Raw genomic sequence first — 22,800 nt, forward strand, 5'->3', positions numbered from 1 at the left:
TTTTACCTTGCCCAGACCCTGCACACTGCATCAAGGTCCTGAGTTTCAAGCAACAGAAATCAACTCTGGTTAAATTCAATCACAAAGGAGTTCTTGGGCAGCAGATCTGGAAATGGAGAGAGAACTAGAGAACTAGGCTCAGAAAAGCAGCAGGAATAGAGGCTGCACTGCAAACACAGCCAAGGTTATACTGCAGGGACCTGCTGGTTGGGACACCCACTCTGGGCACTGCTGCATGTCATCACTGGACACTAGCCACAATTGCTGGTTTTGTGACTCAGCTGCCACCACCATGACTAATCCCTCACTGTCCCTCAAGAGTCAAAGTCCCTGAAGGCAGAATGGGTTTGGCCAAACCTAGGCTTCATCGCCATCCCCTAGTTTCTAGAAAGCAAGGGGAGGGAATATATTCCATTCCCCTGTGGCAGGCACTGCCAGGTGTCCCCCAACACCCATGTTCTCCATCTGCCTTACTAATGAGACCCTGCGCTCAGCTAAGGAGAGTTATTCCCCGCTTCCCAGCAGACCATGGGACGACGTTATGGCTAAGGAGACAGTGGCCGAGCGCACTCCTGTTCATCGTTCTCTTTCAAGCTTGCTCTTGTTCTACTGACTATGGGCGGAGCACACCTCCCACCCACTGACTCTGGGCTTGCTCACGTGTTGATGGGATGGGGGAAGAAGAGGCTTTAAGAGGCTTCTGTGACTCTGCTCACTCCTCTTGGACTCCTGACCTCCGCCTACGAAGAGACTTCCCCTGGCAGCTGCTTCTCCCTCCTGGGTCCTGGAACGACAGGCTTGAGAACAGATCTGAATCCCATCTTACAGCTGACCCAGACCCATGTGTGAGAAATAAATAATTGCTGTTATAGCTACTGAGCTGCTGGTGCTGTTTGTTCCCTAGGACAAGATGATGGGTGTGAAGATGGAAATGGAAATATTGAATGGGCCTAGAAGTTAAGATGTCAAGTGCCATTTTGCCTTTCCCCTATGACCTCTTTCTTCCTACCTGGAGGAGTGGATGCAATAACTAGAGCAGCAACCATCATCTCACAACCAAGAGGCAATCTTGAGAAATGGAAGACACCCACTGAGGGGCCCTGGATCCTGGATCCTTATAAAGCCACTGCAGCGGTCATGGACAGCATGAGAAGGAAGTACACCACAGGCCCCCAACCCCATCTTCAGGTTTTCTTAGGTAGAAACTAGGGTCCACCTGCCTCTTACTAAGATATACACAATGGGGAGACTTTTAACACAAAAAAAGGTATGAAGATGGTCAGAAGCCAAAAAAGCAACAAAATGTTCATGATATGCCATATGTGAGGTTTACTCACTACACTGCTTTTCCACCGAGTTAGCATAATCACTATAACTCGACCCATTGAAAAAATGACAAAATAGATTCTGAGATTCTCTTCCTATTTCTGTTAGCTAAAAAAGCAGCCTTTGAATTGTTTATAAGTGAATTCAAGAGATAAAAATAAACGCAGATAATTCAGAATGTACTGAGTACAACACATATGTCTTCTATGTGATAAGCTCCCAGCATTATTTATTCAAAGAAAACTTGCCTTGTTGCAAAAATTAAAAAAAACTTAAAAAAAAAACAAGTAATTACACAACACACCACCTCCTACAACACCAGATTCCTTTTCTTTCTTTTGTAACCTGACCAGAAGAAAAACAAAACATTGTTCAAATTGCTGAGACCCACAAAGTTCAATTAGAGCATAAAAAATGCTCTCCCAAAATATAGCTACCTAGCAGGGAAATGAGCAGGCTAAGCCTCCTGGTGAACCTGGACACTGGGCACAAGTAACAGGCACATTTAGACACCAACAACCAGATTCCACGTGACTGAATCCAGAAACCCCGCCCCTTCCCATTCCCTTGGAGATCCAGGGGGACACCATCAATTGCTCACTCCTTCTCCTTATACATACAGTTAGGGGTGCTATACTATACAGGGGAAGGCGTGAGGAAGTCACACATGCTTTGGTGCTCAAGAAGCTCATAAGCCATTAGGGAAAGAGCAACATGCCAGAAAGCGGTTGTCCCTTCTGGCTACAGAGGTTGCAAAAGACGTCTGCAAGGGTCAGTGAGGGCCCAAAGGAGTAGTAACCAAGGCCCTGAAGCCTGGGAGCTGAGGTGGGTAGTGGTCAGCCTCTTCTCAATAATCAGTTCCCAAGGTTCCATCCAGGAAAGCAGAAAACCACAGAGGCCATTCTCATGGGTACTTTAAGCAGTACATCTGTTGGCAAAACACAAATGTTGTTACACAAATACTAAGCCACAGATTGCAAAGGCACCTGACAGCCTTTAAAATTCATTTCTCTTGTTTCGCAAAGCTGCACTGGGAAACTGTGCTGTTAAATTATACACTCATAAAGGAGGTATGTTTTAAAAGAGAGGCAAATATGTGGGTGCTATTTAGACTCTCATTGATTTGTTCCATGTTTTCAGATAACTGCACACCCCCCCACCCCCACCAAAGTAACTCAATCTCCACATATTTGCCTTTATATGTACCTTCTAACTCATGACTATGGCTTTGATTATCTCATAAACAATATTGTTCCTGTTAGCTGTGAAGAAGCTAAGGAGCCAACAGCAGAGCAGGCTGCAGGTTCTTCTGTCCCTCTCATAAGACAAAACCTTAGGGCAATGTCTCACTGCAGAATTTATTTGTTAATTCACTCAATAAATTAAAATATGCATGATTCTAGGCACTGAGGATATATTGAGGAAGAGGCAAAAAAAAAATCTCTGTCCTCATGGGACTCAGATTCTATAGGGGAGGGGAGAGGGAGGGTGGGGAGAGGGAGGGAGGGGAGGGGAGTGGGAGAGCACAAACAAAACCAAGCAGTAACACAGCTTGTGGCAGATGGTGACAAGTCCTATGCTAGGCAGGGGGAACTGGTGGGGCAGAGGCAGGCTGCCTGATTTATAGACATGGGTGTGCTCAGGGAGGGCCACACTGGGAAGGTGACACTTGAGCAGACATGTGTGATACCTGGGACAGAGGGCAGAGGAGAGGTAAAGGCCTTGAGGCAGGGACGTACTTGGAGGGTCCAGGGAGGAGCCAGGAGGCCAGTGAGGCCGCAGTGCATGAGTGGTGGGAGAGTGGCAAGAGAGGTGATCCTGTTGGGCTGTGATTCTGAGTGAGCAGGGACCCACTGGAGGGTTCTGAACAGAAGAGCACCCTGGTGTGGCCCACAATATTGCAGGACTAAACAAAGAACCAGGGGGCAAGGGCAGAGGCAGGGAAGCTAGACACCTGGACCAGGGTGGGAGCAGTGGAGGCAGGGGAACTCATGAGATTTTGTACCCATCTTGCAGGTGGAGTAACAGCATTTGTGAACAAATGAGGTAACTAGCGCCAGGTTTCTGGCCTGAGGAGCAGGGAGTTGGAGTTGCTGTTTACTGGAAAGGAGAAGACCAGGGAAAGAGAAGGTCTGGGGAGGATAAGGAGTTCCCGTGACCCAGTCAGCCTGGAGACATAAATTTGGGAGCCACGGGGCTGGACGGAATCACTTCGGGAGTGAGGGTGGAGAAGAAAAGCCTGAACCTGAGGCCTTCCAACATCACATGCGAAACAGAAAAGACTGAGGAGGACAGACATTCACACACTCACCCAGGACTTCCTGAGGACCCATAGACGCCGGGCACTGTTCTAGGAGCTTGAGCTACATCTGTGAATCAAGGAGACAATCCTGTCCTGTGGAGCTGCTGCTCCAGCAGCGGTGACAGCTAAGAGAAGCACAGTCAGTCACGTATTCAGCTAGAAAGAGACAAAAGCTGTGGTTTGCACTGAGAAGGTGCACATCAGTGCAGAGACTCAAGGGAGGGAAAGGATTGCCTCATATGGGTATTGGGGTTAACTGATGACGACAGCTCCGGGACAAGAAGTGACAAGCAGCTCCCAGATTTAACAACATGAAGGTCATCACTGGAGACCTCACGGAGCAGCTTGGCAGAGCTGTGGCAGCAAAGGAACAACTGCAGAAGGTTGAAGAGGGTGTGGAGACAGGGACTGGAGTCTTGCTGGTAAAGGAAAACAGAGATGCTAGACAGGTGGGGGGTTGGGAGCAGCTTTTGTCAAGGTGGGAGAAGTAGCAACAAGTTTCTAGGGCAGGCGAGCGAGGAATCTCTGATGGGGGAGAGTGCAGTAGAGGACTGGAGAGATGCCTTAGAACAGGAGCGAGGGCCTGGGACAGGCGCTCCGTGACAGCATGAGGGAGTCAGAGCGAAGGAGTAGACGCTGGCCTGTAGACATTCTCTTGAGCTTGCTTCTGTGCTCTCTGGGAACTAAGATATCAGCTGCAAGGAGGTGTGACAGCTGATAAGGAGGGTGGGAGGGGCTAGGAGAGACCAGGGAACTGCAGTATGCAGGTGGGCTTGGCGGCAAGAGGTTGACCTGCGGTAGACATGAACCTTAAAGGGGGATCAATGAAGGAGTCACATTCAGCTTCAGGACGGAGCAGGCATGGGGCAGACATGACTGAGTTTCATGAGGCTGGGGCTTTGTCGACTGAATATAACAAAGCAAGAAAGTGCTGAAGTGCTGAGGTAGTGTGCCAGGGAGTAACGACATCTGACTGGCACTGAAGCTACAAAGGAGAGGAATAAGGATACGAAGGAGATGAAGTCTGAGAAAAGATGGAGCCACTGACAGATTCTAAGTGCCTGTGAGGTCAAAGGAGTATTGGAGTTGGGTATTAGACACAGTGAAAAGGAAAAGGATCTCTCCTTTTGCAGATCACAAAAAAGATAAAATGACCAGAGCTAAACAACTTTTACAGCACTACCCACTGTAAAAGCTGTTTGAGAAAGAATAAAATGTAGCCAGAGCATATGCATCTTTTATTTTATTTATTGAGACCGAGTCTCACTCTGTCACCCAGGCTGGAGTGCAGTGGGCACAGTCTCAATTCACTGCAACCTCCACCTCTGGGGTTCAAGCGATTCTCCTGCCTCAGCCTCCTGAGTAGCTGGGATTACAGGCACCCACCACCACGCCCGGCTAATTTTTATACTTTTAGTAGAGACGGTGTTTCACCATGTTGGCCAGGCTGGTCTCGAACCCCTGACCTCAGGTGATCCACCCGCCTCGGCCTCCCAAAGTGCTGGGATTACAGGTGTGAGCCACTGCACCCAGCCCAGAGCATATGCATCTTTAAAAAGTTGTCTTCGGCCAGGCACGGTGGCTCACGCCTGTAATCCCGGCACTTTGGGAGGCAGAGGCGGGTGGATCACCTGAGGTCAGGAGTTCGAGACCAGTCTCACTAGCATGGTGAAACCCCATCTCTATTAAAATAAAAAAATTAGCCAGGCATAGTGGTACATGCCTGTAATCCTGGCTACTTGGGAGGCTGAGGCAGGAGAATCGCTTGAACCCGGGAATGAGGAGGTTGCAGTGAGCCGAGATCACACCATTGCACTCCAGCCTGGGCAACAAGAGTGAAACTCCGCCTCAAACAAAACAAAAAAAGTTGTCTTCAACAGCATAATCAAAGATACTTTCACTTCTTAATGTTTTGTTTCCATGTCTCGTCATAGAACATGGTACAGACAAATATTAGAATAGACTCAAGGGATCACTTGATTTTAACTACAGAAACTTTCTGGTGAATCATGAGCACTGTCTTGTTTCCAGCTGCTGAAGTATATGGGCACCAGACAAGAGCACAGCGCTGTCACTCAAAGCCAGGAGTAATATGGCTGTTATCATGAGGACTACTTAGCAGAAGATAAGTATCTCATTATGTCTACAGTGAACTAAACCATTGTTGCCAATGGTATATGGATTAGGACTGACTGCCACTGCCCATCTGCTTATAGCTTAGAATCTGGTGAATGCAAACAACTGTTTTGGGGGGACTTCTGGCCCTTCCTTGGGCTCTGCTATCCTGGAAATGGACAGGCTTCTACAGGGGTTCAATGGTAGCCCCGAATAGTTAGGTGTACGTCTTAACCCCCAGACCCTGTGGCTCTGACCTTATTTGGAAGGTCTTTGCTTCTGTAATTAAGTGAAGGATCTTGATATGAGATCATCCTGGATTTAGGGTGGGCCTAATACAGTGACAAGCATCCAGAGAAGAATACGGGGACACCGAGAAGGCCATGTGAAGACACAAGCAGAGAATGGAGCAATGCAACTGCAAGCCAAGGAAAGTCTAGGACTGCCAGGCAGCCACCAAAAGCTGGAAGATGCAAGGAAGGATCCCATGCTAGAGGCTCTGGGGGGAATGGAGCCCTGCAACATCTTGATTTCAGACCCCTGGCTTCCTGCACTGTGCGAGAATACAGTTAGGGGTACTTTATTCTGACTACTCCGTAAACTTAAGCTCTAATTCTCACTCAGCTTCTGAGCTTTAACAAAGGGTCCGTGCAACTTCTACCGTTCCCCATCTTTACCAAAGAGGAAGCATTTACTCAAAGCCTACCTCCTGCAACAGCTCTAGATGCCGCTTCCCCCCTCCACACAAGGAGTCTGCTCCTCCAGGTCCCCATTTCCTCCTTCTCATGCTCCCCTCTCTCCTGGGCCATTCCCAGAAGGATGCAAACATGCTCTCATATTCACCCACGTGAAAAACACCCTCATCCCCCTCTACCCCACTCCTATTTTTCTGGTCACCATCACAACAAAACTTCTTAAAAAGAGTTATCTATACCCAATCTCCACTCCCTCACCTTCCACTCACTCCAATCTGGCTTCTGTCCCTACCACCTCTAATTCAGTTCACCATGTGACAGGTAGGGTTTTTGCTAGTTTTAGACATAATGGATCTTGTTATTCCTGGGCTTTAAAGCCTTCACCAGAGGATGGCCAACTGCCTACATGTATTTGCCACTTGACCCTTCAAACCTCAAAGAAACAGAAGTATAGACATATGAAAGGGAAGACATTTCTAACAGAGGCAATAGCAAGAGAGGACCTCTGAACGGATAAGATACACTCAGCAAATTTCTAGATGCTGGAAGTAGGCAGGAACATGTTGACTAATGGAACAGAGAGGAATGTACTACAAGAGAGCTATAGAGCAGATGAGAGCCTGTATACCCGTCAGAGCCCCAAAGAAGCTCTCAGACCAGACGAGACCAGACCAGACGAGAGGAGGGGCAAGCAGTGCTGTCATGTGCGCAACACCTGGGGACTGCTGAATGCCAGATCCCAACCCACAAGCTTTGGGGCAGGGCACCTTCAATAAGCTCCCAGGTGAGGCTGATGCTGTTGGGGCTGGTGAGCAGAGCAAACCTGAAGTGGCAAGGTGCCACTTCTTCCCTCAGGCAAGAAATCAAAGGGTCTTTTCTAAATCATTAGCTAGAACCTTCCCTTCCCCGGCCCCCCCTCCACCCCCACCCAAAGGCTCTTGATGTGGCTGGCAGCAGCCCAGGTGATGCCCACCTTTTCCCAGCCTCTGAGGGTCCATGGGACAAGAGCTGGCCCCTGCCTCGCCTCCACAGAACTTCTCCAAACCACCCTTCAGAGAGAGACCCCGCAGGCAACAGGCCACTCCACCACAGCAGAGAAGGGGCAGCACGGCAGCTACCCAGGTCCTCTCCCCATCCCTGGCGGCTCAAGAACCAGCCCCATGGAAGAGAGACCAAGTCTGTCCTTAGAGGAAACAAATAATATTCTCAGAGAAATCTTAGAATATAGAATAGTCATAAAATCAGAACAGAAACACCCATGAACAAGAAATAAACAGACGATAAAAGAAAAGTATCAGGCAGTGCATGGTAGCTCATGTCTGGTGACACCACACCAGGTGTGGTGGCCCAGCACTTTGGGGGGCAGAGGTGGGAGGATCACTTGAGCCCAGGAGTTCGAGACCAGCCTAGACAACACAGAGACACCAGCCCATGTCTACAAAAAATTTAAAAATTAGCCAGGCATAGTGGCATGTGCTTGTAGTCCTAGCTACTCAGGAGGCTGCGGCAGGAAGACCACTTGAGCCCAGGAGTTCGAGGCTGCAGTGAGCTATGTATGATGGCACCACTGCACTCCAGCCTAGGTGACACAGTGAGACTCTGTCTCAAAAAAAAAAAAAAAAGTATCTATTAAAATATTTTCACCCTTTAAAAATCAGGTTGTCCTTTTATTACTGAGTTGTAGGAATTCTTCTGAATACAAATCCTTTGTCAGATATATGACTTTCTATTTTTTTCTATGACTGGTCTCAACTATTTTCTTGGTGGACCTGTCTTTTCATTTTCTTTGAGACAGGGTCTCACTCAGTCACCCAGGCTGGGGTGCGGTGGCGCGACCTCAGCTCACTGCAGCCTTGACCTCCTTGGGATCAAGCAATCCTCCTGCCTCTGCTTCCTGAGTAGCTGGAACTATGGACTATGGGTGCATGCCACCATGGGTGGCTAATTTTTTGTATCTTTTGTAGAGACAGGATTTCGCTATGTTGCCCAGGCTGGTCTTGAACTCCTGAGCTCAAGCAATCTACCCGCCTTGTACTCCCAAAGTGCTGGGATTACAAGCGTGAGCCACAGCTCCCAGCCTATTTTCTTTTGTTTTTTCTTTCTTTTTTTTTTTTAAGAAACAGTGTCTCACTATATTGCCTATGTTGGCCTAGAACTCCTGGGCTCAAGTGATCCTCCTGCCTCAGCCTCCCAAGTACCCAGTAGTGACTACAGGCAAGCCTCACTACACCCAGCTCTGTCTTTTCATTTTCTTAATGGTATCTTTTGAGGACCAAAAGTTTTAAATTTTAATGAAGTCCAATTTATTTTTTCTTTTAATAGCTATTGCTTCATGTATCCTAATAAATCTTTTTTTTTTTTTGGCCTGGCACGGTGGCTCACACCTGTAATCCCAGCACTTTGGGAGGCCGAGGCAGGCAGATCACTTGAGGTCAGGAGTTTGAGACCAGCCTGGCCAACACGGCAAAACCCTGCCTCTACTAAAAATACAAAAATTAGCCAGGCATGGTGGCGCACACCTGTAATTCCAGCTACTTGGAAGGCTGAGGCATGGGAATCACTTGAACCTGGGAGGCAGAGGTTGCAGTCAGCTGAGATCATACCACTGCACTCCAGCCTGGGCAACAGAGTGAAACTGTGTTTAAAAAAAAATCTTTTTCTTTGGACTGCAAAGATATTCTCCTATGTTTTCTTGCAGAAGCTTTATATTTTTCGCTTTTAAAACATTTAGGTCTATAATCTCTCATGAATTAATTTTTATGTATGGTGTGAGGTAGTGTCATGGGTTGGACTATGTCCCCCAAAAGATATGTTGAAGTCCTAACCCTCAGTACCTCACACTGAGACCTTAGTTGGAAACAGCGTTGTTGCAGGCGTAATTAGTTAAGATGAGGTCACACTGGAGTAGGGCGGGCCCCAATCCAGTATTACTGTGTTCTTACAAGAAGTAGGCCATTTAAAGACAGAGACATACATGGAGAATGCTGTGTGATGAGGAAGACAGATATTGAAGTAATGTAGCTGCAAATCAAAGAATGTCAAAGGTTGCCAACCACTGGAAGCTAGGAAGAGGCAAGGAAGGACTCCCCTACAGGTTTCACAGAGACCATGGCCCTGCTGACAGTTGATTTTGGACTTCTAGACTCTGGAATTATGAGACAGCAAATTTCTGTGGTTTTGTTTTGAGACGGAGTCTCACTCTGTCACCCAGGCTGGAGTGCAGTGGTGCAATCTTGGCTCAGTGCAACCTCCCAGGTTCAAGCAATTCTCCTGCCTCAGCCTCCTGGCTAGCTGGGATTATATGTGTGCACCACCACACCTGACTAAGTTTTTTGTATTTTTAGTAGAGACAAAGTTTCACTATGTTGGCCAGGCTAGTCTTGAACTCCTGACCTCAGGTGATCTGCCCGACTCGGCCTCCCAAAGGCCGGGATTACAGGCGTCAGCCACCGAGCCCAGCCAAATTTCTGTGGTTTTAAGCCACCTAGTTTGTGGCAACTCTAGGAAACTAATATTTAGGGTAAGGTCAAGGTTCATTTTTGTCTGGTATGGATGTCACTTGCTATCATCCAGCACCATGTGCTAAAAGACTTTCCTTTCCCGCACCGGACTGTTCTGGTGCCTCTGTTAAAAATCAAATGACTACAAAGTCACATAACATAAGCCCCTTAATTTTGTTCTCTTTCAAGTTTACTTTGGATGTTCTAGGTCCTCTGCATTTCCATATACATTTTATTTATTTATTTATTTATTTGAGGCAAAGTCTCACTTTGTCGCCCAGGCTGGCGTGCAGTGGCATGATCTTGGCTCACTGCAACCTCCACCTCTGGGTTCAAGTCATTCTCATGCCTCAGCCTCCCAAGTAGCTAGGATTACAGGTGTGTGCCACCACGTCTGGCTAATTTTTGTATTTTTTGTAGAGACGGGGTTTCGCCATGTTGGCCAGGTTGGTCTCAAATTCCTGACCTCAAGTGATCTGTCTGCCTCAGCCTCCCAAAGTGCTGGTTTACAGGCATAAGTCACCGTGCCCAACTTCCATATACATTTTAGAATCAGCTCATCAATTTCTACAAAAAAACCCCTGCAGTTATGACTGGGGTTATGAATCTACAGTTCAATGAAGGGAGAACTGACATTGTAAAGACACTTAAGTCTTTCAGCTGATGAACATGGTACAACATTCCATTTATTTAGGTCTTTAATTCTTTCAGCAACATTTTCAGTTTCAGTGTGTAAATCTTGTACATTTCTTATTAAATTATTCCTAATGATATTGCATTTGAAATTTCATTTCTGATTAGTTTTTTTGTAAAAAGAGATAATGCCTCTTATCTTTTTTCTTGCCTCATTATACTGGCTATGACCTCTAGTATAATGTTGAATAGAAGTGGTTAGAGTAGACATCTTTGCCTTTTTCCTGATTTTCGGGGTAACATGTTCAATATTTCACAATTAAGTACAATCTATCTGTAGCTCTTTCATACATGCATTTCCTCTATTTCTAATCTGCTGAGTTTTTATCATGAAAGGGCACTGAATTTTGTCAGATGCTTTTTCTGTATTTATTGAATAGACTATATGGTTTTTCTCCTTTATTATCTTTTTTTTTTTTTTTGAGACTGGGTCTCACTGTTGCCCAGGCTGGAATGCACTGGCATGATCTCAGCTTACTGCAACCTCCGCCTCTTAGTTTCAAGGATTCTCCTGCCTCAGCCTCCCGAATAGCTGGGACTAAAGGTGCATGCCACCATGCCAGGCTAATTTTTCTATTTTTAGTAGAGACAGGATTTCACCATGTTGGCCAGGCTGGTCTCGAACTCCCGGCCTCAAGTGATCTGTCCACCTCGGCTTCTGAAAGTGCTGGGATTACAGGTGTGAGCCACCACACCTGGCCTCCTTTATTATCTTAATGTGGTGAATTACACCAGCTGGTTTTTGAATGTTGAAGCACACTCGTGTTTCTGCAAAAAGCCTCTTGGTTGTAATATGCAGGCACACCTCATTTGATTGTGCTTTGCTTTACTGTACTTCGCAGACACCGAGTTTTTAACAAATTGAAGGTGTGTGGCAATCCTGCATCAAGCAAGTTTACCAGTGCCATTTTTCCAATAGCATGTGCTTACTTCATGTCTCTGTCACATTTTGGTAATTCTCACAATGTTTCAAATTTCTCATTATTATATTTGTTATGGTGATCTGTGATTAATGCTCTCTGATGTTACTACTATCATCATTTTGAGGCACCACAAACTGCACCCATAAAAGATGGCAAACTTGGCCGGGCGCGGTGGCTCACGCCTATAATCCCAGCACTTTGGGAGGCTGAGCCGGGCAGATCACCTGAGGTCAGAAGTTGAAGACCAGCCTGGCCAACATGGTGAAACCCCGTCTCTACTAAAAATACAAAAAATGAGCTGGGCGTGGTGGCACATGCCTGTAGTTCCAGCTACTCGGGAGGCTGAGGCAGGAGAATCGCTTGAATCCAGGAGGCAGAGACTGCAGTGAGCCGAGATTGCGTCACTGCATTCCAGCCTGGGTGATAGAGTGAGACTCCATCTCAAAAAATAAAAATAAAAAAAAGGTGGCAAACTTGGCCAGGCGCAGTGGCTTACGCTTGTAATCCCTGCACTTTGGGAGGCCAAGGCGGGTGGATCACTTGAGGTCAGGAATTCGAGACCAGCCTGGCCAACATGGCAAACCCTGTCTCTACTAAAAAATATAAAAATTAGCTGGCTGGTGGTGCACGCTTGTAATACCAGCTACTCGGGAGGTTGAGGCAGGAGAATTGCTTGAGCCCGGGAGGCAGAGGTTGCAGTGAACTGAGATCACGCCACTGCATGCCAGCCTGGGTGACAGAACGAGACTGTCTCAAAAAAAAAAAAAGAAAGAAAAAAAGATGGCAAACTTAAGTGATAAATGTGTATATTCTGACTACTCCACCAATCAGCTGTTTCCCCATCTCTCTCTCTCTCTCTCTCCTTGGGCCTCCCTATTCCCTTGGACACCACAATACTGAAGTTAGGCCAATTAATAACCCTACAATGGCCTCTAAGCATTCAAGTAAAAGGAAGTCATATGTCTTTCTCTTTAAACCAAAAACCAAATGATCAGGCTTAGTGAGGAAGGCATGTTGAAAGCCGAGAGGCCAAAAGCTAGGCCTCTTGTACCAAAGTTAGCCAAGTTGTGAATCAAAGTATAAGTTCCTGAAGGAAACTAAAAGTGCTACTCCAGTGAACACACAAACGATATGAAAATGAAATAGCCTTATTACTAATAAACGCCAAGACAGTTTTAATGGTCTGGATAAAAGATCAAACCAAACACAACATTTCCTTCAGGCAAAGCCTAATCTAGCGCAAGGCCCTAACTCTCTTCAATTCTATGAAGGCTGAGAGAGGTGAGGAAGCTGCAAAGTGTATTGTTTAATTTTTAAATATTTGGGGCTTTCTCTGGGTCTTCCATTATTTCTTTTTTTTTCCCTCACTCGCTCTGTTGTCCAGGTAGGAGTACAGTGGCACAATCACACCTCACTGCAGCTTCAAACTCTTAGGTTCAAGCAGTCCTTCCACCTCAGCTTCCTGAGTAGCTGGGACTACAGGCGAGCGCCGCCATGCCCAGCTATTTATCGTAATATTGGTATTATAATTTTGTAATTTTATGTCTATTACAAGATAAAGCAAATAAGTAACTATGTTAATGTTAGTAAGACCCAACATTTTCAGTGTAAGGAAAAGACATATACAGATCAAATAAAAGTTGGCCAGGCATGGTGGCTCACACCTGTAATCCCAGCACTTTGGAAAGTCAAGATGGGAGGATCACTTGAGGCCAGGAGTTTGAGACCAGCCTGGCCAATGCAACAAGACCCCCATCTCTACAAAAAGTTTTTAAAAATTAGCTGGGCATGGTGATGTGCACCTGTAGTCCTAGCTACTCCGGAGGCTGAGGGAGGACTGTTTGAAGCCTAGGCATTTGAAGGTGCAGTGAATTAGGATTGCACCACTGCACCACTCCAGCCTGGGCAACAGGGCGAGACTCTGCCTCAAAAAAAAAAAAATGTTAAAGAAGAACCCTGTAATGTTAAATTGCCATAGAAGACATCATTATGTATTCATGACTTAAAAAAAAATTGAGGGCACAGTGGCTCACATCTGTAATCCAAGCACTTTGGTTTCTTTATTTTTCTTTTGTGAAAATCTTTACCAGCAGTTTGCTCTGACAGATGTAATACCAGCACTTTGGGAGGCTGAGGAGGGAGGATCGCTTGAGCTCAGTTTGAAACCAGCTTGGGCAACAGAGTGAGACCTTGTCTCTACAAAAAAATTAAACATAAAAAAAAACTGAATATATTTTCTAGCGATGTCCCCTGAAAGTGCCTAGATATAATGTTACCCCAGTAAGAATCAGCACATTTAGCACCCACATGTTGGATTCTAAATATCGTTGCCACTAAAAGCAACCAGAGCTCCTTGGAATCAGTTCTAGGACAGGAAAAGCACATATTGGGATGGAATATCTTGTGCCAGAAAACAAGAAATTGCTCAAAGACTAATTAATGAGGGTATGCCAGGAGAATATAGGAACCAACACGAAGGGACTCTTGTTGGCCCAATTTGAATTGTAAAACATTTAATAAATAAATCTCTATGAGTCCATATTGACATGAAAGAGAAAAGGAACACAACAGCAAATATTTTGCCACCATTTGAGGTGATTATTCTACCAACTCCTTACTCTGAAATGTAATAAAGGCAAAGATTAAGCATCTATACTGTCTTTTTAGGAGGAAATATAATGCCTCCTTATTTGATGAGGGAAAATTCATTACAGAAAAATGACAATACTAAATGTAGAAGAGGTGACAATTAAAAAAACTATCATTTTGCAACCCCCAATGTAATAATGGTTTCAGGCAAGGATCAATGAATGCTAAAATCATTATGCAAATGGCTGTTGGGCAATAGGATATTTGTATCGTGCCAAAGCATCACATCACAGATTATGTATCAATTACCACAGGAAAACTGTATGTCTACAATGGGGAGATTTGGCAGTCACCTCCTTCTTTAATCAAGTGTAAAACGTAGCATCACAAACCACAGGGTAACCAGCCATTAAGTGCCTGGTGAGCTGATGCTATATGAAGTACACAGTACTGCCTATGAAATATTCTTGCCCAAAATGTTTAACCTGAACATGCCTGTAGACCTAACTTCTTGTTTACAAGTAATATATACGGACAAACAAGTTAAATTATATCACAAGAAAAGAGCGACATCTAAAATGTGGGCCAGCTAGTCGTGGTGGCACAAGCCTGTAGTCCCAGCTACTTGGGAGGCTGAGGCAGGAGAATCGCTTGAACCTGGAAGGCGGAGGTTGCAGTGAGCGGAGATCACACCACCGCACTCCAGCCTGGGAGACAGCGAGACTCTGTCTCAAAATAAAATAAAATAAAATAAAAATAAATAAGAGACAAAGGAAGCATATTCAAATGCAATGTATAAATCTTAATTGCTTTGGAGCCCCTCAACAGCGATAAGAGACATTTGGAGGAAATCTGAATTTAAAGTGGTTGCCTGATAACATTACAGAATTATTGTTAACTTTTAAAGATGTGATCGGGATATTGTGCTCATATTGGAAAATGTCCTTATTTTTAGGAGATGTATACTGAAGTACTTAGGGGTGAAATGTCGTTACATCTGTGAGTTCCTTTTAAATGGTGAGCAAAAAGGTATAAAAATGCACCCTATCTATACAGACCAGGAAAATATGCCAAAATGTTAACAATTGTCTAATCTAGGCAGTAGGCACACAGGCTTCACAGTAAGTTAAAAAAAAAAAAAAAAAAAAGGTTTGGCTGAAATAAAGAATTTAACAAAAGGGATAGAAAATAAAGTCAGGAGGCTGGGTGCGGTGGCTCACACCACTTTGGGAGGCTGAGGCAGGCGGATCACTTGAGGTCAGGAGTTTGAGACCAGCCTGGCAACATGGTGAAACCCCAGCTCTACTAAAAATACAAAAATTAGCTGGGCGTGGTGGTGCATGTCTGTAATCCCAGCTACCTGGGAGGCAGAGGCAGGAGAATTGCTTGAACCTGGAAGGCAGAGGTTGTAGTGAGCCGAGATCAGGCTACTGCACTCCAGCCTGGGCGACACAGCAAGACTCTGCCTCAAAAAAAAAAGAAAAAAGAAAAAGAAAATAAATGCAGGAGATCTTCCAAAATTCAGAGCACCCCCCACCGCCCAATAAATGAAAAATATGAGAGAAGACAGAAGACCAATATAAGAGGTCCAAAGTTAAACAGTAGTCCCCATAGAGAAAATGAAAGGATGTAAATTAGTAATTTTTTTTTTTTTTTTAAAAAAGAGTTGACGAAAGTATTCAGACTGAATGACCACAGTAGAACGAGTGAACAAGACACAACTCTAGACACATTCTCATGAGATTTCAGGACACTAAAAATAAAGAGACAAAATCCTAAAAACTTCCAGGGAAGGAAGAGAAAAGAAGGGCACCTACAAAAGAACCATAATCAGACTGGCATCAGGCATTTGTTGCATGTTACTCTGCATACTAGAAGAGATGCCTCCAAAGTTAGGAGAAAAAATGATTTTCAACTTGGAACCCTATACTCAGCCAATCAAGTATAAGAGTAGAAGAAAGGTATTTCAGGCATGCAGTGACTCAGAAGACCTATCTGTTACAATGCTTTTGGTTACAAGTAACAGAAAAGAAAACTGAAGCTGGCTCATTCAGTAAGAAAGTCCATCCTATCTGAGTCCCTAGCTCAGGTAGGACAGGCCCCAGCCACAGTGCAATCACCAGCTAAGCAACGGCATCAAGACCCAGGCTCTTCCCGTTTCTCTGCTCCGCCTTCCTTGGTTAGCAGGCTTTATCCTCAGGCTTTGTCCCTCAGTCTGAGGTTACAGAAGAGCCCCCAGCAACACCTTTCTCATTTACTCCAGCGAGAGAAAAAGAGAAAGTCTTCCCTGAACGTGCCATCGAAGTCCTTCCCTTCAGTCTGAGTGAACCAACTTAGATCGTATGTCCATCCTTGACCAGTAATAGTTGACAAGGGAATGCAATGTGTGGAATGACTTAAGGATCCTTTCTGAAGTTGGGAATAAGGTAGAAAGGTGAATAATACCAGGATTCTGTTAGGAATGGGCAAAGAAGAAATGGATATGGGGTAGGTGACAACGGTATCCACTACAGTTTACTCCCCATGCACTCTATCTGAGCACATTATTTAAGGATGCAGTCCAGAAAACGAGGGAGTAAACCACGTAAAAGGAAGATATGGGTTCTAAGACACAGGGGTTCCAACCCAAGAGCCCAGTGAAGGGAAGGTCCAGGTACAGCTGTATATGCAACCTTAAATCAAAGAGCAGATACTTGCCTAGATTGCAGAAGGGCAGAAGCCTTCCAAGAGAAAGGTCTTCAGTGGGGAAAAAGCCGAATCGTACGAAATAAACAGCACTGCTAATAGCATTTTACAACATAATCAAAGAGGAATAGTAAACAAAATAAAAAGGCAACTAGAAATGGCAGGCAAAACAAAGAGCTATATAAGCAAGCCGAGGTTTGAATATGAAGTAGATTAAATCCTAGCAAGGATTTTAAGCAGGTGATGGAGTCTAAGAAAAGGGAATCCATTTGACCTTAATTGGTCATTCTCCTTTGAGTGGTCCAGACCTGTAAAGAAGGAAATGTAATCCTGGCACATTCATTATTTGGTCTCGCCAAGAACAATATTCACATGTGTAATAATGTAAATAATGTTATTTTCAACTTTAGAATTAACCTACAACTTGGCTGTGGTTGCAGGGCAGAACACACGTTAACAAATGCAAAAATGGGTATGGTCAAGTATAGCTTTTAGGACACAGAAGTTGAGGAGGGAAAGTGGAAGGAAAAGTAGGGTTATTAATATCCTTATCTTAAACAGAGGGGAACTGACATATGGACTAAAATACTGTTTAAAATTTACAGAGAAATGTGGGCCGGGCACAGTAGCTCACACCTGTAATCCCAGCACTTTGGGAGGCCGAGGCAGGCAGACCACCTGAGGTCAGGAGTTGACCAGCCTGGCCAACATGGTGAAACCCCACCTCTACTAAAAATACAAAAATTAGCCCAGTGCACTGGTGTGCGCCTGTAGTCCCAGCTACTCAGGAGGCTGAGGCATGAGAATCGCTTGAACCCGGGAGGCAGAGGTTTCAGTGAGCCGAGAACACATCACTGCACTCCAGCCTGGGCGACAGAGTGAGACTCCATCTCAAAAAAAAAAATTACAGAGAAATGTGAATATGAATTTCAACATGGGGAGGTAACGTAAGCTAAGTCATTCTCTTTCATTTCAGGGAGTTAATACAGTTCCCTAAAGTTGGCAAATCAAGAAAGATGTATAAGCATATGATTTAATTTTGAAGGTAACCATCAAAGGAACTAAAATCAGAAACAGTTAAAAGCTGACATGTCTGGGTCAGGGAAGGGAAAGGGAAGGGGTAGACTGCTGTTTTTACGATGACCTCTTTTGTTATATCTAACTTATTACCGAGTAGCTGCAATATTTTGATAAAAATTCAAAACCCAAACAACCTTACCCTTCATGTTTTCTATCGCTCTGATGTTAACATTCAAAATCCTGCATGATCCAGCCCCTGTTGACCTCTCTGATGGCCCGGCCCCTTTGCCACTCTCCCCTAACCCCTCATTCAGCTCCTGCCACACAGGACTAAGCTCTTGCCAGACTGAGGGCCTTCACACATGCTCTTCTCCATCTGGAAAGCCTCCTTCCACTCTGCACCTTGCCCACTTGTTCAACCCTCGGTTCCCTGCGTCGGCACTGCCTCCTTGGGGAAGACTTCCTTAACCCTCCCAAGGCTGAGCTGTTCCCCCATAGTACAGTCATGAGTCGCTCAACGACAGGGCTATGTTCTGAGTAATGTGTCACTGGGCGATTTATTTGTGCCAACATCAGAGAATGTTCTTACACAAATCTAGATGGTGTAGCCTACTACACACCTAGGCTATACGGTATATAGCCTATTGCTCCTGGGCTATAAAACTGTACAGCATGGCACTATACTGAATACTGTAGATCACTGGAACACAATGGTAAGTATTTGTATACCTAAACATAGAAAAGGTACAGTAAAAATATGGCATTCTAATCTCATGGGACCACCACTGTATGTGTGCTCTGTTGTCGGTTGAAACGTTGCTGTGCAGCACGTGACTGTAGAGGACTGTAGTGGCTCCCACCTCCATACTTGTCCTTCTGAACACTTAAGTACTTGTATAATTATCTAAGATCTGTCTCTGCCACTAAACTCAAGCTCCATGAGGATAGGTACCAAATCTGTCTAGGTTACCCCATCCCTGCCTAACACAGGGCCTGAGGTACTATAGATACCTTACTTACTCAATTGTGGAATGAATCGATGGACTATAGCCTGATGTACTGCAAATCCTTCAGCATGGAGCAGGAATGGAACTTGGTGTTTAAACTAAACTACAACGGCCAGATGAAAAAGAGACTAAATGTGAAATAATTCCATCGTTTAGAATTGAGTGTTGGTATAACAAACAGACCCATGAAATACGTAGCGTTTCACAAGGATATGTGAGGAAGTTGTTCAATATGTCATCCAAAGTCCCACTGCATAATGATACTTGCACACGCATGCTTATAGCAGCACAATTCACAATTACAAAAATATAGAACCAGCCCAAATGCCCATCAATCAGAAAGTGAACAGAGAAATTGTGGCATATATATATACAAAGGAATACTACTCAGCCATAAAAAGGAATGACTTAATGGCATTCACAGCAACCTGGATGGAACTAGAGACTATTATTCTAAGTGAAGTAACTCAGGAATGGAAAACCAAACACCGTATGTTCTCACTCATAAGTGGGAGCTAAGCTATGAGGATGCAAAGGCATCAAAATGATACAATGGACTTTGGGGACTTGAGGGAAAGGGTGGGAGGGGGTGAGGGATACAAGACTACAAATTGGGTTCAGTGTAAACTGCTTGGGTGATGGGTGCACCAAAATCTCAGAAATCACCACTAAAGAACTTACTCATGTCACCAAATACTACCTGTTCCCCTAAAACCTATAGAAATAAAAAATTAAGAAAATAAATAAAAATTTAAAAGAAAGGTCATCCCTACACTTCAAGTTATAAAATAATTCTACCATAAAAAAAAACAACACAACAACAACAAAGTCCTGTTGCGTACCTCTGAGAGGTGTTTTGTGGCTTGGACTAGCATACTGGCAGTGCAGATGCTGAAAGTGGTTGGCCTAACAGGACTTGCTGACAGATCAGGGATGATGAGAGAAAGAGCAGAATCAGGGCGGGCGTGGTGGCTCACGCCTGTAATCCCAGCACTTTGGGAGGCTGAGGTGGGCAGATCACAAGGTCAGGAGTTCCGGACCAGCCTGGCCAACATGGTGAAACCCCATCTCTACTAAAAATACAAAAAATTAGCCAGGCCCAGCTACTCAGGAGGTTGGGGCAGAAGAATTGCTTGAACCTGGGAGGCGGAGGTTGCAGTGAGCCAAGATTGCACCACTGCACTCCAGCCTGGGTGACGAGAATGAGATTCTGTATCAAAAAAAAAAAAAAAAAGAAAGAGCAGAATCAAGGATGACTCCTAGAATTTTGGACTGAGTAACTGGGTGGATGTTGATATTGTTTACTGAAATAGAGACAACATGAGGAATAGGTTTGAAGGGGGAAAAAAATCAAGACTGGGACTTGTTAAATTTGAGATACTTATGAGCAACTCAAGTAATTGCTGACGAGGCCATCAAATTTGGAGCTCAAGAGAGAGGTCTGAAATGCAGAAACAGAGTTGTAGCCATCAGCAGGCAGACATATCATCATTCAGAGTCATGAAAATGCAGAAATAATGGAAATGCCTCTTAATTAAATTAAGGCATAGACATACAACGAAATGTTATGTGGTTACTAAAAATGATGGTAGAAAAACATTATCCAGACGTTATCTTTATCTGTAGATGACAGATTCATGGACAATTTTTACTTTTCACCTTTGCATATTTTCTGAAAATTTTTTGTCCATTGAACATGTATTACTTTTATAATAAGAAAATGCAGGCTGGGCACAGTGGCTCATGACTGTAATCTCAGCACTTTGGGAGGCCAAGGCAGGAAGATCAGTTGAGGCCAGCACTTTGAGGCCAGCCTGGGCAACACAGTGAAATCCCATTTCTGCAAAAAAATTTTTAAAAATTAGCCAGGCGTGGTGGCATGTGCCTGTAGTCTTAGCTATCTTGGAGGCTGAGGTAGGAGGAATACTTGAAACTGGAGGTGGAGGCTGTAGTGAGCTGTGACATCACTGCACTCCAGCCTGAGCAACAGAGCAAGAGCCTGTCTCAAAACAAAAACAAAAACAAAGAAAGAAAATGCAAGTAAGTTATTTTCATTTTAGGGAAAAGTGAAGATATACATCTATTTTTATGGACATGGATATTTACAACATTTTGTTGAGGAAAGGCGGCAAGTTACAAAAGTACATATATGATCTCATTCATCTAAAACAATATGTGGGCCAGGCACAGAGGTGCACACTTGTAATCCCGGCACTTTGGGAGGCTCAGGCGGAAGGATCGTTTGAGCAAAGGAGTTTGAGACCAGTCTGGGCAACATGGCGAAACTCTGTCTCTACAAAAAAAATACAAAAATTAGCTGGGCGTGGTAGCGGACACCTGTAGTCCCACCTACTTGGGAGGCTGAGTGGGAGGATCACTTGCACCCAAGAGGTCGAAGCTCTAGTGAGCTGTGATCGCACCACTGCATTCCAGCTTGGGCGACAGACCTTGTCTCAAAACAACAACATGTGTACATGCTTACAGGCAAATAAGAAAGACTCTAGAAGGATGTTTAAAATGCCAACAGCAGGCCTGGCGCGGTGGCTCATGCCTGTAATCCCAGCGCTTTGGGAGGCCGAGGTGGGCGGATCACAAGGTCAAGAGATGAAGACCATCCTGGCCAACATGGCGAAACCCTATCTCTACTAAAAATACAAAAATTAGCTGGGCATGGTGGCGTGCGCCTGTAGTCCCAGCTACTCGGGAGGCTGAGGCAGGAGAATCGCTTGAACCAGGGAAGCAGAGGTTGCAGTGAGCTGAGATCGCACCACTGCACTCCAGCCTGGCGACAGAGTGAGACTCTGTCTCAAAAAAAAAAAAAATAAAATAAAATGCCAACAGCAAAAGTAACTTTTAGGCTATTATGCACCAACAAATTTATGTGATATCGAGAAGTGTTAAACAGTTTTAGTTGCATTCCACTTTGCATAATATACACAAAACACTAAACATGTTAATAAATGTTTGATATAGTAAGATGACCTAAGTTTAATTTTGACTCTTTTACTGTACCTGTGTTTTCCCCCACTAACTGACTAGTCAAGTGCTGATTGGTTTTTAAGAGATGGGGTCTTGCTCTGTTGCCCAGGCTGGCCTCAAACTCCTGGGCCTCCCAAGTAGGTGGAACTACAGGTGTGCATCACCATACCTGGCTTAAGGTCTGTTTTTATATTTGTAGCCACATGGTATAAAGTACAGAACAGGTGTTCTTAACCTTTTTCTGCCATGGACCCTTTTGGACTTCTGGACTCCTCCTCAGAAGAATGTTTCGAAATGTGTAAAATGCACAGAAATTAACAACATATTTCAAGAGTTGGTGCTCAAATAATATGTGCTTCTTCAGTAAATCATTAAATAACCAGATCTAGTGATGGGTCGAATAATTACCCTAAGTTTGAAGCAGTGATGAACATACATATTTCAAAATATGTGTAACAACTATAATATGATATGAAAGTATCTTTGATCTCTAGTGGTGACAGTCACTGCTATTCTAACACTACCATTGTCTGTTGCTTACAATTATCATTGAAGAAAATATGGATTTTTTTTTTTTTTTTGAGACGGAGTCTCGCTCTGTCGCCCAGGCTGGAGTGCAATGGCGTGATCTTGGTTCACTGCAACCTCTGCCTTCCGGGTTCAAGTGATTCTCCTGCCTCAGCCTCCAGAGTAGCTGGGATTACAGGCGCCCACCACCATGCCCGGCTGATTTTTGTATTTTTAGTAGAGACGGGATTTCACCATGTTGGTCAGGCTGGTCTCAAACTCCTGACCTCAGGTGATCTGCCTGCCTCAGCCTCTCAAAGTGCTGGGATTACAGGCATGAGCCACCACACCCGGCTGGATTTTTTTTTTTTAAAAGACAGGGTCTTGCTATGTTGCCCAGGCTGGTCTCAAACTCCTGGGCTCAAGTGATCTGCCCTCCACGGCCTTCCAAAGCACCGG

General features: G+C 44.7%; 1 protein-coding gene across 6 annotated transcripts in view; it reads right to left on the reverse strand.

The window, feature by feature from the left end:
• The window catches only part of MECP2 (methyl-CpG binding protein 2), a 75,475-nt gene that overhangs the window by 36,503 nt on the left and 16,172 nt on the right, over positions 1-22,800 (reverse strand). Inside the window, exons 1-2 of one of the 6 annotated variants that reach the window (XM_030807564.1) lie at positions 3,638-4,903; positions 7-2,254 (exon numbers count right to left, since the gene is read on the reverse strand). The exons of 3 other annotated variants lie outside the window; for them this stretch is intronic. The gene's annotated coding sequence lies outside the window, so the exon portion shown is untranslated. Of the gene's footprint in view, positions 1-6; positions 2,617-3,637; positions 4,904-22,800 lie in introns of those variants that run through there. 2 more of the 6 variants (XM_030807563.1, XM_030807566.1) reach the window with 2 other exon arrangements.

This window comes from Nomascus leucogenys, chromosome X, assembly GCF_006542625.1.
Source record: "Nomascus leucogenys isolate Asia chromosome X, Asia_NLE_v1, whole genome shotgun sequence".
Lineage (NCBI taxonomy): Eukaryota > Metazoa > Chordata > Mammalia > Primates > Hylobatidae > Nomascus > Nomascus leucogenys.